Here is a 12385-nt window from a genome sequence, read left to right as displayed (position 1 = left end):
TTGCCGACATGTAGCCAACAGTAATGCACATAAATAAGTGACATAATATTCAGTACTTACTTAAAGTTTACTCTTCGGGCGCCCCTCATCCGCCGGTTTTTTCGGCAAAATTATCCATACCCATAGCCGCTATGCATTCTGGGATATATTGGGCCATGAAGTCTACACTGCCACGTCCTTAAAACTACAACAGAGGGAACAGAGACGTGGGACCAGGGCAGACACAGAGACATAAACCATAAGATAGAACTCTAACAAAGAAACCAAAGACTAGAAATGATAAATAATATAATAAACTCAAAACCCTGGGTCAACGACCCAGGCATCCTAACAAAAGCAGGGAGAACAGAGTGAAGTGAGGAGATTTTATATCTATTTAACAACATGCTGCTGTGTAAACAGATTAAAAGATAATAACACAGTGGCACTAAAATAAATGCCACCAGAAAACTTAAAAATGTCATGCATGTGTTTATTATACAGCTGATCTGGACTCTTTAAATAACTTGGCAGCTTGATAGTTTAAACTATATTGCAAAGCTTGATTATAATACAGTTTAAACACCTGGCAAATGGCTTTTGTTGCTTTTAATGAATTCTCTAACCATGTTTAGCATATCTTAATCTTAAATTTTTGACATTTTTCTGATATGATGAGCCAGAAAACTTATATTTGGTATGACCACATTTATTCTTCAAAACAGCCTGAACTTTCTTTAACTGGGCTTCAGGAATAGTTCTCCGGGCTTCTTGAAAGAGATTTAAAGCTCTTCTTTGGATGTTGGCTGCCGTTTGTTCTGTTCTCTTGTGAAGATGATCCCACGCTACTTCAATAATTTGAGGTCCAGGCTCTGGGGAGGCCAATCCATGACTTACTGTGTTCCTTTGTGTTTTTCTATCCATGTAAGCTTTTACTGCATTGGTAGTGTGTTTGGGACCATTGTCATGCTGTTTCCAATCAGATGCTTGCTACATGCATGGTACTGCATGGCGGATTAAAATCTAATGGTACTTTTCTGGGTTCATAATTCGATACATCTTGACAGGACAAACAATGCTTTGGAAAATACTGAAGGGACTGAAAATAAAATGAGGGAGAAAGCAGCCAATGTCCAAAAACACTGAGAGATCTTCACAGAGCCTGGAGAACTATTTTCCAAGACCACTTAAGCAATAGTTACAAGAAAGTCAGGCTCGTTGGAGACAATATATAATTAAATGAGGGGTGGCTAAAACTTTTGCACAGTACTGAAGCTGTACCTTCATTATACTGTATATATACTTTGTTGTCATCAAAAAGGAAGAACAACAACCCACAAAAGTGTGCATTGTCATTATCATTATAACCTTAGTTTTTAGTTACATGATTAAATTTGTAAAAAAATGAATTTGGTCAAATACATTGTTTCACAATGCTAAAGGGCAGCTGACTGCTTTATTTAATTACTAATTATCATATTGTGTTTGTGCTGGTACTAGATGACCACGATTCTTGCGTGCCTGTGAGCTTAAAGGCATCCTGTGGAGATTTTGACCAGTAATGAATGTACTCATTTTTACATGAAAGACATTTTAATGAATCATTTCGCAGGCCCTGTGCACACACATGCACATGGCGTGATGAACATTGCTGCCAACAGTTTCACATGCTCCAGTAATGAACAGGTGGTGGTAACGTCACAGCAGCACAGTGATAGATGCAGGTAAGAAGAAGGCAAGAGGGATTTTTCGAATAGTGAATTTTTAAACTTGTCTAAGTGTACATTCATAGTTGAATTTCCAGGAACTTATGTATATATATGACAATGTAGATTCATGCCTAAATATGACATTATAGAAGAAAGATTGCACATTTTAGCCATCCTGGCCACCCTTTGGTTAGATAACAAATTTCTTTGAGTGATAACAAAATAATTGGAGCTCCACAAAAACCCTACTGATGGTGCATTTACCCTAAAATCCTGTCTGCCATTGAGATGCCAGCCAGTATTTTGGGGGATATAAACTTGCCAATTGCCTTCTTTCTGCTCAGCTTATGCAGTTGAAGATAATTTGGGAAAATAGGAAATTTTAATAATCATCCTTTTGTTCACAACATTTCTTGGAAAAAGACTGGTGGTTACTGTGCCGCTGAAAGGCGTACTTCATTGGCTGACAGCATATTCTTTATAGTGCTTGAATTCGTATTTGTGTGGATGCGGGAGCATGTTTTCTTGTACACAGATGCTTAACAGAGCTCAGCTTTCTGCAGCTGACTGAATCCTCCTTATGTAACCCCGTTTCATATTTCATAGTCTTCTATTTCAGCTCTGTGCGCTTGACATTAGATGCTTCGGAGATAGAGGATGAAGAAATGCCAGAGCTGTGACAGACATGTTGAGCGGGAAGAAGGGGGAGGAAGGGGGAGGAAGAAGCAGTCGGCAGACATGGGAGTGGGCTGAAGTGACTAAATGCAATACTCAGGCGTACACACAAACCTGGGTCAAACCACATTTACAGAAACTTTTCATAGTTTGCTGTGACTTTCTGAGATGCCAAATTTAGGGTTTTTTCCACTCAGAGGAAAGCATTTGAAAGCCATTTCACTATGACTGACTACTCACCTGATCTGACCCGACATTTTAAACCCCAAACAGTTGGTGAGGTTAAAGCGAATGCTGGTATTACCATGCAGAAGGCTGATTTGTCCCAGGTCTTCAGGCATTTTAAGTGCCAAAGTTTTCTATATGATGTGACATCTTGCCTGTAATCCTATAAAGACACAAGCAGGAAGAGGCGTAACATTCAAACCCTCAGTGAATATTGTTCAGCTGTCATATTCGTCAGAATGTGATCCCATTTGTGAGGATCAACACCCCAGGAACATAATCTCACAATAATCTCTCTGTTTATAAACACAAGTATCCCAGCATTCATAAATAGTATTTTTTTTTTTTTGTAATACAACAGAAGGGCCTTACATTTTATTTCACATGTTAGTCTCCATTCCCTAATCACAATAGCACTTCTCAAATACTGTAATATTGGCTATTTAATGCCTTTTGTGTGAGATGCTTTCTCATCATCTTTTAAGGTCTATCGCCTGGAGCTTCACATTAAATCGTTTTCCCATATGCCTTAGGAACCAGCACACACACATACACACAAAATCAGACACAATCTAATCCTCCTTTATTGTCCCAATCCACATCTCCTTTCGGAAGGGCCGCAGGAGGAAGGCATTTATGCAAAACAGGCTCAGCGCACCAACGTGGAGACACAGAGACAAATGCATTAAAGTCTGTGCTTGCAAACTTTTTCTCCCCCCATTGTGTTTCAGATAGTAAGGTGTCAATTATTAAAGCAGTTTTACATGTATGTATGCAAATTCCAAATGTAACCCCTAACGCCTAGTGTAACACATGTAATACATGAGTTCTGGGTGCTTCTTCAACATTAGTGTTATCTCTTAAAAATGTTCACAATAATGTTTTAAGCAATAAATAGCAAAAACCAAAAAACCAAAAACAGATGTAGCAAATATGATACAGACTAAAACTCATGCAACATGCAAATTAATATAGAATTATTTTTGTGAAAATTGTCAGAAGGTTTAATAAACATTCAATTTTCAAAAATTTGGATTTTTCTGGCAATTATTTCAGGGCTTTACAGGGCTAAGTGCCTTTCCCATCATAAAATTATTTGCTTACCTACTCTACCTCTCTCCCTATTTTGTCACACGCACTGGGCTCCACAATCAGAAAACCTCAAGCATGCAAGTGCGTCAGCAGTGACAAATGATGAGAGGTAGCAGCAGTAAAAAACAACTGTCTAAACTAAAAAATGATAAGACAGCCATGGCAGCACATCACAGCACTGCAGCACACTCAAGTAGCCTGCAGAGACGCTCAAAAATGCGTGGGATCAGCGTGGACATAGAATATGCATGCACACAGGTGTGTTTTGGGGCTTGATAGGAGACAAATGTTCATGGTTGAAATTTATTGCAACAGGCAGAAATGGTTTGGAACACAAAGCACTTTTCAAGGGTTGGAAACAAGGCAATTAATGAGGAAATGACAGTGTGCAATCAGATACAATCAAATGTAATTTTAGCATCAGAAATTCTTTTTACAATTTTCTCACTATTAAAATTTCCCTCCACAGATGAATAACAAATCTGAAAGTACAAAAGAGCAGGGAAATCTCTAAATTCAGAGCTGTAGAGCCATAATAATTATTGAGGTAGTTTCTGTCACTCTGCTTTGTTCATCAAGTGTTTGCATGTTTTTTTTTTAACTCTGTGACTGCCAGTTAGTTAATTATAACCTAACACTGTCCCTGAAAGGTGTTGGGCAGCTTGAGATCAAAATGTTCCATGACATCTGTTAAAAACAATGTTCGTTTTGCCTGGTTTTTGGGAAGTCCAAGGTCTGAATCCCGGATAAGCCCCCAAGTAATGAATTGAACAAATGAGAAAGCTGCCACACAAATGACACATGCTTATTAAACTATAAATAACAACTGATTAAGAAATGCACCTTTACATTCATTGGTGGTGAAAGGGCGAGAGGATGATAATGGTTGAGAGAATAAGAAAATACTTAAAAAAACAAATTCAAAGTGTCAGCCATATGCAACAATCACAGAGACAGAAGGTTTTTTGCATCTCTCTAATTTGTGCCTCCTAGTCTCTAGTGTCCTCTGTGCTCCTGTCTGTGAAAATCACTCTCAGTACATCATTTTGAAGGATGTCTCAATTCCTAAAACACATCTGGAGCACAGCGGAGGGAGGAGACAAGATGGAGCTATAATAATGGATACACAAGTGTATGCTTTACATAGGTATTTTTACCTTTAGTGCATACAAGAGGTGTGATACATAACTGGAATATATAAATCATGGCAGGAGGGAAACAATTTTTTTCTCTAATGGTCAGTTAATTAACCTGGTCAACTGTATGATCAAACTTCACAATAAGATTCAAAATAAGGTATCGCATCACATTTTGCCATGTTGTGAATTTCTTAAAAAAAAAAAAAAACGGCCTAAATATAAAAGCGTCATGAACATTGTTACATCTGACACCATCAAATACAGCCAAAGTTGGGCCCTAAAGAAAAGTACTTATAATGCAGTTGAGCCAAATGTCATCTTTAACTTCAGTTATGTTAAAATGAGACTCCAAGGTAAGAATGTCCCATGTTGTTACCTCAGCTCTTGTCTTCCTCTCGATCTCTGCTTGCATCATTTTGGAACGGACTGATGGGTGATTTAGACTTCTGTGGTGAATCTTTATAGAGCCCACACGAGTGACTGACTCCATTATCAGCATTCATGCTTTTGAATGTTTTTTTATGTGTTATTTACCTTATAGCTGTATCTCTGTGTTTGACATGTGGTGCTAGCCATGATAGAAAAAAATAAAATAAAATGCTGGGACTTTCTTCTCTTTGTTGTGGTCAGTTTAGATTTTCTTTTTAAATTTTGAAAGCAAACATATTTCTGCCTCACATTTTTCCACTGCTTTGTAAATTCCATCACATTCATTGCAGTCAGTTTTGTCAGTCTCCCTCCAGGTATTTGCTGAAATCTATGAGTCCTTATATAGAGGATTTGATTGGTATTTTCTTATTGATAAATTCACAGAAATGCACAAATGTTGCGAGCTGCGTTATTGTGACGTGTAGTTACATTTCCAGGAAGGTGTGCATCAGGTTAAATTGCAGGGTTTCAGAGGGGTTTATGGTTACATAAACATACCTACGGTGTACATTTAAGAAAGACTCTCACTTTATGTCCTTTTTTTTCCCCCACTCCTTCTATAGGATCAACCAAATATTGATGACCACTGATGACTTCTAAACTCCTGGAAAACACACAGAATAAAAAAAAAATGAATTTGAAACACTGCCACTAAAACAAAAGTGATAACTCATATCAGCATTTTACTGAGTTGCAATGATCCTGCCAACGTGACCCAAAGCATGCTGGTAAAATCATACTTGAGAAGTTCTCTTGGTTATTATTGATAAATGTAACTAAAATGTAAATTTTGCCCACTGGCTTTTTGCCTTTATTCATCTGTTCGATTTATGTCGCTGACAGACCTCTCCTTTTCTCAAATCTGTGAGAGTTCACCCACTGACCAGGATACACTGGCTGCAGTGAATGTGAGGAATGTGTGAAATACAGTTGTGCCCTCAAACACATGAGTCACATACCTACTACCAGCACCTCTGAAAAGAAAGAGCAAAGAAATTGAAAATTCAACCTTGAAGTGACTGGCCAAGTCCCTCAATTCAGCTTCTGCTGTCTGTCACGCATCTGTGCCCTCAGTAAACAGTGACCCATTTCCAAAATGGTTGACTACATCAACCACCACTTACTTAGAGATTGAGTTCCTCTTTGAACACAGGTTAAACACACAAGACAACAGAACCTTGCATTTTTACCATGTTCACTGGTTCTCCTGGGATTTAAATCGCTTGGAGAAAAAGTCAGATATACAACAACAATAACAACATTAGTAATATTAGAATACTTTGTGTGCTGGGGAGGAAAAATGAGTTTCAGGCACAAACAATAGTGCAGCAGCTGTGTTTGGCAGTGGCCGCCTGAAGTGTGGGAGGTGTTAAGTAGCTGATTAAACTTTTTTCACACTTAAGAAAGCTAGAAAACTAAACCTTTAGAGCTAATAAATATCTCACTTCCCTACAATGGCTCCAAAAAGACTTAACTGAGGTGACCGACAACCTCAAATTCAGCTTTACAAAGCTGTCAATTGAAATGCTGCTGTTTACCTCTGCTATCCATCCACCTGGATCCCTGATCCTTTTGGGTTGGGGTTCTGTTGCAGAGCAAGAGGAGGACCCTGTAGAATCAGTCTATTATAGGGCTGCTAAAAATGTAAGACACATACTAATTGGATATTTCACGTTGACTGTGTCTGAAAAATAGTTCGAATAAAGGAACAAAGAGTTAACATTAAGAATATGGATGGATGAGCCTTCGGGTTACAAAAGCGCATATTGCAAACACTGGAGAAACCTCTTTGATGATGATAATCAAGATGATACATCTTTCAGCATTCAAGGGTTATGCACAAGGCCAAACCCATCTTGGGTCTCAGACTACTTCAAAATGACCTTTACATCACACAAGGAGAGTTTCATCTGTTGGGAAAATTGAAAGCCAATGAAGCACGAAGTCTAAAGTAGACAATGTAAAATAGTCAACTGTAGATCAGTGGTGCTCAATACATGACACCCTTGGTGTAAACAAAAGGGGATAATTACCACAATTTGTTTGCAACACAAACGAAAGTAGTATTGACTCGGCGCAAAAGTGCAGCTGCTATACAGCACTCGTTTCATGCATTCAGATCATCAGCTTCCTATTCAGCTCATGCTCAGCCTTGTCTAGCATTCGGGTGCAAATGTTTCCAGACGCTGGACTTGCAAAGTTTTATTCATGTTGTGGAACAAAAACAGCTTCCCTTTCATGTTTTGGTCTGTCATCTTATTTTAGAGGACAGCGACTCAGCTATACAAAGTTGTCAAGCGTGATGTCATATCATTTGAAAAAGGCTTAAGCAAAGTGACACCGTCTGAAAAGATGGTTTTGCAGCACCTCAGTGTTAAAAGAACGAAAGGTTGTGTCCTGGATTCAGAGCTTGTAAATTTGCAGTAAAGTTTACCTTTAAAATGTTCCTATAACAAGAAGTTTTTAAAGTTTTTTTTCTTTTCTCGACACACAGAAGTCCTGAAGAATAGACGCTGGACGATACAATATCGAAATTTTCTCAGCCTGTTGCAGCAATTAATCTGCATTTAGTTAAATCTGGACAAAGGATTCACATGACACAATAATGCATATATTTCAAACTGTATATATGCATATATTTATATCAATAACAGGCTCCATCATTGATTAGCAATAATACAGCTAATTAGTGCTAATCCGAATGGAACATTCCCTGCAGCCATTGCATTACAATTACAAACACTCACCTAGTTATTGTGTCTGGTCACTGCAGTAAGTTCTGACTTTAACTGTTTATGAAAAATTTCCTACAAGACAAAAGGCATTTCATGCATTTTATCTGAGCAGACACATTTTTTAAATATTGCAGGATGTAATGGATGAATAAGATGCCCCCTGCAAATAGCTGTTAGATGAGTAGTTGCAGGTGCACAACTCCAACTCCTCAGCATGGAAACAAACTCTATAGTAACAAAACAACAGGGGATTCTGTTTGGCTGCACTGTAATTAGATATCATAGCAGGTCTTTTTTTTATATTTGTGACAAAACCTGCATCTGTTTTATTATTAAGTTGTGGGTGAGGGGAGATAGCTTAAAGGCTGGCTTTTCTATAGGCTGCATACGAAAGATGATTGTAGCCACAACAATATCATCCATTGGTTGGCAAAGTGCTTTATGGATTTGATAAGTGGGTAATCTTACTGAGAAACTATTGTCTGTTCATGTGGTAGCAACTTGTCAATCATTAGGAAGACCTTAACCTTTTTGACTCTTAATGGCCTTCATAATTTACAAAACAAACTTCCTGTTGTATTCATTGGTGCTTGAAGGTAGAAAAAGTGATAAAAATTACCAAAACAAATTACTGATGATTAAGGATCAGATTCACTAAGTATTACATGTGAATGTAATCCCCAAATAGTGGTGACAGGTGTGGTTAGTTTTTTCAAGTGATTTACAAAAGTTGTACTGTTTTTCGAACAAAGAGTCTCTTCATTTCAGTATAACATGTCCAATCTTCCAAGAGACAAACTAGAGATGATATTTGGCTGCTTTAACTAACAGGATAGGTACAGTTTGTTAATTGTAATTAAAAAAGCGTATAACTGTAGGTCATACTTGGTAAAAATGTAGGCCTAAGATGGCAGTCTGGCAGAGAGATGTGTTATAATGGAAAGAAGCTTCAGTAAATGATAGGCTTCAATGAAAGGACTGTAAGCCATGTGACAGTATTTAGGCATTATGTTCTCGTATGAGGACAGGTTACATCCCTGAAAGCAATAAAACAAGCCCAATATGTCTGACTGTATATTTTTATACTGCAACTGGTAGCTTTAACAGTATCACCACAATTTTTCTATTGTTTTGAGAATTTTTTTAAAAAAAGATTAGCAGATTTTTTGGGGAAATCATATGTGTATGTGTGTGTGTGTGTGTGTGCAAGGTACTAACTTTGTGGGAAAACAGTTTTGTGTTAGAGCAAAGCTAATGAGATCACAGTGAAAATCACTATCCATGGTGCTGAAATTGCAACAATATTTCATCTTATTTAATTTTATTTAAGGAAAAATGTGTTTTTAAAATGTATTAATGTAAATGATTACAACAACAAAAACAAGCAGCAACTTCAAATTATCAAACCAATTCAAACCAACCATGCCATCGAAGGATAGTTTCCAAAGTCAGCGTCGTCATCCCTCTGTTCTCTCTGTTCTTCGGAGAGATTCGTTCAAATCATTTCGCTTTGAACCCCATTGCACAGGCTGTGAAATTCCTGCCACAGAACACGAAGCCTTAAAAACTACCCGATGCCAAAATTTGAAGACTTGCAACAAGTTAGTGAGTTAGGTGGCTTGCTAACCTACATATTCATATTACATCTTGTTCTAGCATTTCAAATAAATTGACACAAATTTTTTCCATTTGCCATATAACTTAAACAATGGAGAAATTATTTTAGTATCTGCTCTGAAATTTCTGTGATGCCTCCTCTGCACACCAACAGCCATATCAAGTGCAATAAATATTGGCTTAATTAAATAAAGCGCATTCGGCAAACATTAATAAATGAGTTTGCCCACTTGATTTAAATATTCTCATCCCTATATTTGGGGACTTGAGAAAGGAACTAAGTGAGCTAAAGATACCTTTACCACTGACTTGCCTATGCATTATTTCAAAGCTGCCATTCAGATGTCTTATTTTAAGAGGTTCCCATGTAATAAATATATACAGTATGCTCTGCCAACAAAACATACTCATCGACTCAAAACTACCTTTTTTTTAAACAAAACAAATTACTAATGATTAAAAGCAGCAAGTCATACCTAAATATATGATTCAGAAATATTTTCACAGTTGGAAAAAAATAAATTACCATTTTTACTTAATGTTGGCTTCGGGTTTTTTTCTTGTCCATCTTATAGGATGAAACATCAATTATAACACACTTAACAGACTACTAACATAACAGACTAAGAGACTGGGTAAATTCTACATGTAATGAGGTCAAGTTACCACCACTACTGTCAACAAATCAAAGAACACTGAAAGTAAACTTGAAGACACAGTTTATTATCAGGTCACACTACCAGATTTTTTTTTACTGTTAAATTGAAATTCAGTCTGTGCATGCCACTGCGCAGTGGGACTTAAATTAGAACTCAAGATGTAAGGCAGATCAGATGGATGACGGAAACACTTTAAGACCGTTCAAAGAAGCAGAGACAGTGAGAGCCACTTGGCAACTTTTTCCACTAGCTGTTTTTGCACATTGCTTTTTCTTTCAGATTTCCTTCAAAGTTCTCTGTCAATGCATGGTTGAAAAATTGAACAGCCGAGGAGCATTCAGGTCTACATTCACAGCAAGGGAGAGAAAAAAAGACTTGCAAAGCAAAGGATGTCAAAGGCCCCTCATCTATCTCATCAGCATCCTACAATACTTTGGAAAAGGCCACCGCTGCTTATGCACATGAGTGGCATGGCAGCAGGCAGCCCTTTTTCACACCTCTTTTGAGGCTGAGCCACAGTTCGGTATTTTAATGCAGTGCAGCTAAAACAGTTCTGGATTTGAAAATTGATATCCAGTGTTAGCTGTTAGTGAAAGGAACTGGAACGCTTAGAGTGGAAACCAATTCTAAATCTTGAAGTTAGGCCACATTGACACAACAGTGCAATAAAATTGCTTTGTTTGCATAAAAAAGCTACAGAGGGAGCATCATGTAACAAACTGGAAAACCAGCAGAGTTTAAAGCAGATGAACACGGAGTGCTTCTCTTCCACTGCCACCATCACTGAAAAGTTGATTGAGAGGCCCTCTGATGTGTGCGGCTGTCAGATGCATGAGCTCCCTTGATCCTGTGTTCATGGTGCAGCATGCCAAACAGTTGGAGAACACCCTATGGATTCTACTTAACCCTAAAGTATTGACTTGGTTCCCAGCATGGAAAAACCTTGCTGAATACAAACCCTCTGTGGCAGAAATTTTTACAAACTACAAAACAGTGTTCTGTTATGTTTGCAGCTTTCCCCGCTGTGGTGGATGATTGAACGGTGCAAAAGTGGTGTGTATGTCTCAATGGCCTTTTGAAATCATACATACTGTTTAATTTTAAAAGCAGAGATTCTTGGCTACTTGCATGGACAACATGTAGATATGTTCTGTGATATGATTAAAAAGAAAGGATTTGTTATTTCTCACCTGATATATCTGAATTCATTTTTATTTCTATGCATTATTCAGCTGCCGTTACTTCAGTTTCAGTTGGCCTTCGTTTTTTTGATAAATCTGGTGCAAAATAACATCCACAAGCCATACAATAAAAACGTGATACCTTAAATTTGTGGCTTGAAAAGTCTTAAACGTCTTCATTAGGGTTGTACGTGCTTATTTCACATTGTGTTTTGGCACAACGTGAACCGCATGCACTAAAATAATCCAGAATTCATTATGCATATTCTACTTATGAAAGCAGAACCACCATTACTCATCAACATGGCAGCAGAATGTTGCTTATGAATCACATGCGTTTTGTAACTTGCTCTTTTTGTTGAGCCAGTCATTAACATACATCGTGACCACTTTTTTTTCCCCAACAAATGTGAGGCAACATGTTCTTTTTCCAAATATCCTGGTGTCATACATTCCCACAGGCCTCTTCATACATTCAGTTCAGGGATAAGTGTGGTCTAACTCCGCTGTGCTTTTCTTGCCCTCTGTGTTTCTAGGTGAGGGTGAATTTTTAAAGCCTCTTTCCTTTCAACCCCCCTGCATAATTATATAATGTATATTTGTAACACATTGCAATTTATTCTCAAAATTCCTTCTCCATTCCAAAATGTGTTTTGTTCATTGTTACTTCAGTGGCTTGGTTCACCTTCACTGTGCAGAGTGATGTATGCGAGTGAGTTTGATAGCGGAAGGCTGTTTTTACATTCACCTTCTGAGGGGGAATGTGTCTCCAGGCTCACCTTAAATCTCAATTTAACTTGTGCATACAAGCAGGTTTTTGACAACACAACTCTCTGGAAACCAATCTTAATCCAATATGCAATTTACACAAGCGTGATGTGGAAACTTGAAGCTCCCAGTGCTCAAACACAACACATGAAATCAACAGAATTTGCATATTCATAG

The 12385-nt window shown here is 37.8% G+C and overlaps 1 protein-coding gene across 1 annotated transcript in view; it reads left to right on the top strand.

Annotated features, from left to right (window-relative positions):
* Nucleotides 1-12385, top strand: part of LOC120733627 (reticulon-4 receptor-like 1) — a 112055-nt gene that overhangs the window by 30529 nt on the left and 69141 nt on the right. The window lies entirely within an intron of this gene.

The sequence above is a fragment of the Simochromis diagramma genome, unplaced genomic scaffold, assembly GCF_900408965.1.
Source record: "Simochromis diagramma unplaced genomic scaffold, fSimDia1.1 OVJJ01000216.1, whole genome shotgun sequence".
Classification (NCBI taxonomy): Eukaryota; Metazoa; Chordata; class Actinopteri; order Cichliformes; family Cichlidae; genus Simochromis; species Simochromis diagramma.
Note: the sequence above shows the minus strand (reverse complement) of the source record. Positions and strands in the feature narration are given on the sequence as shown.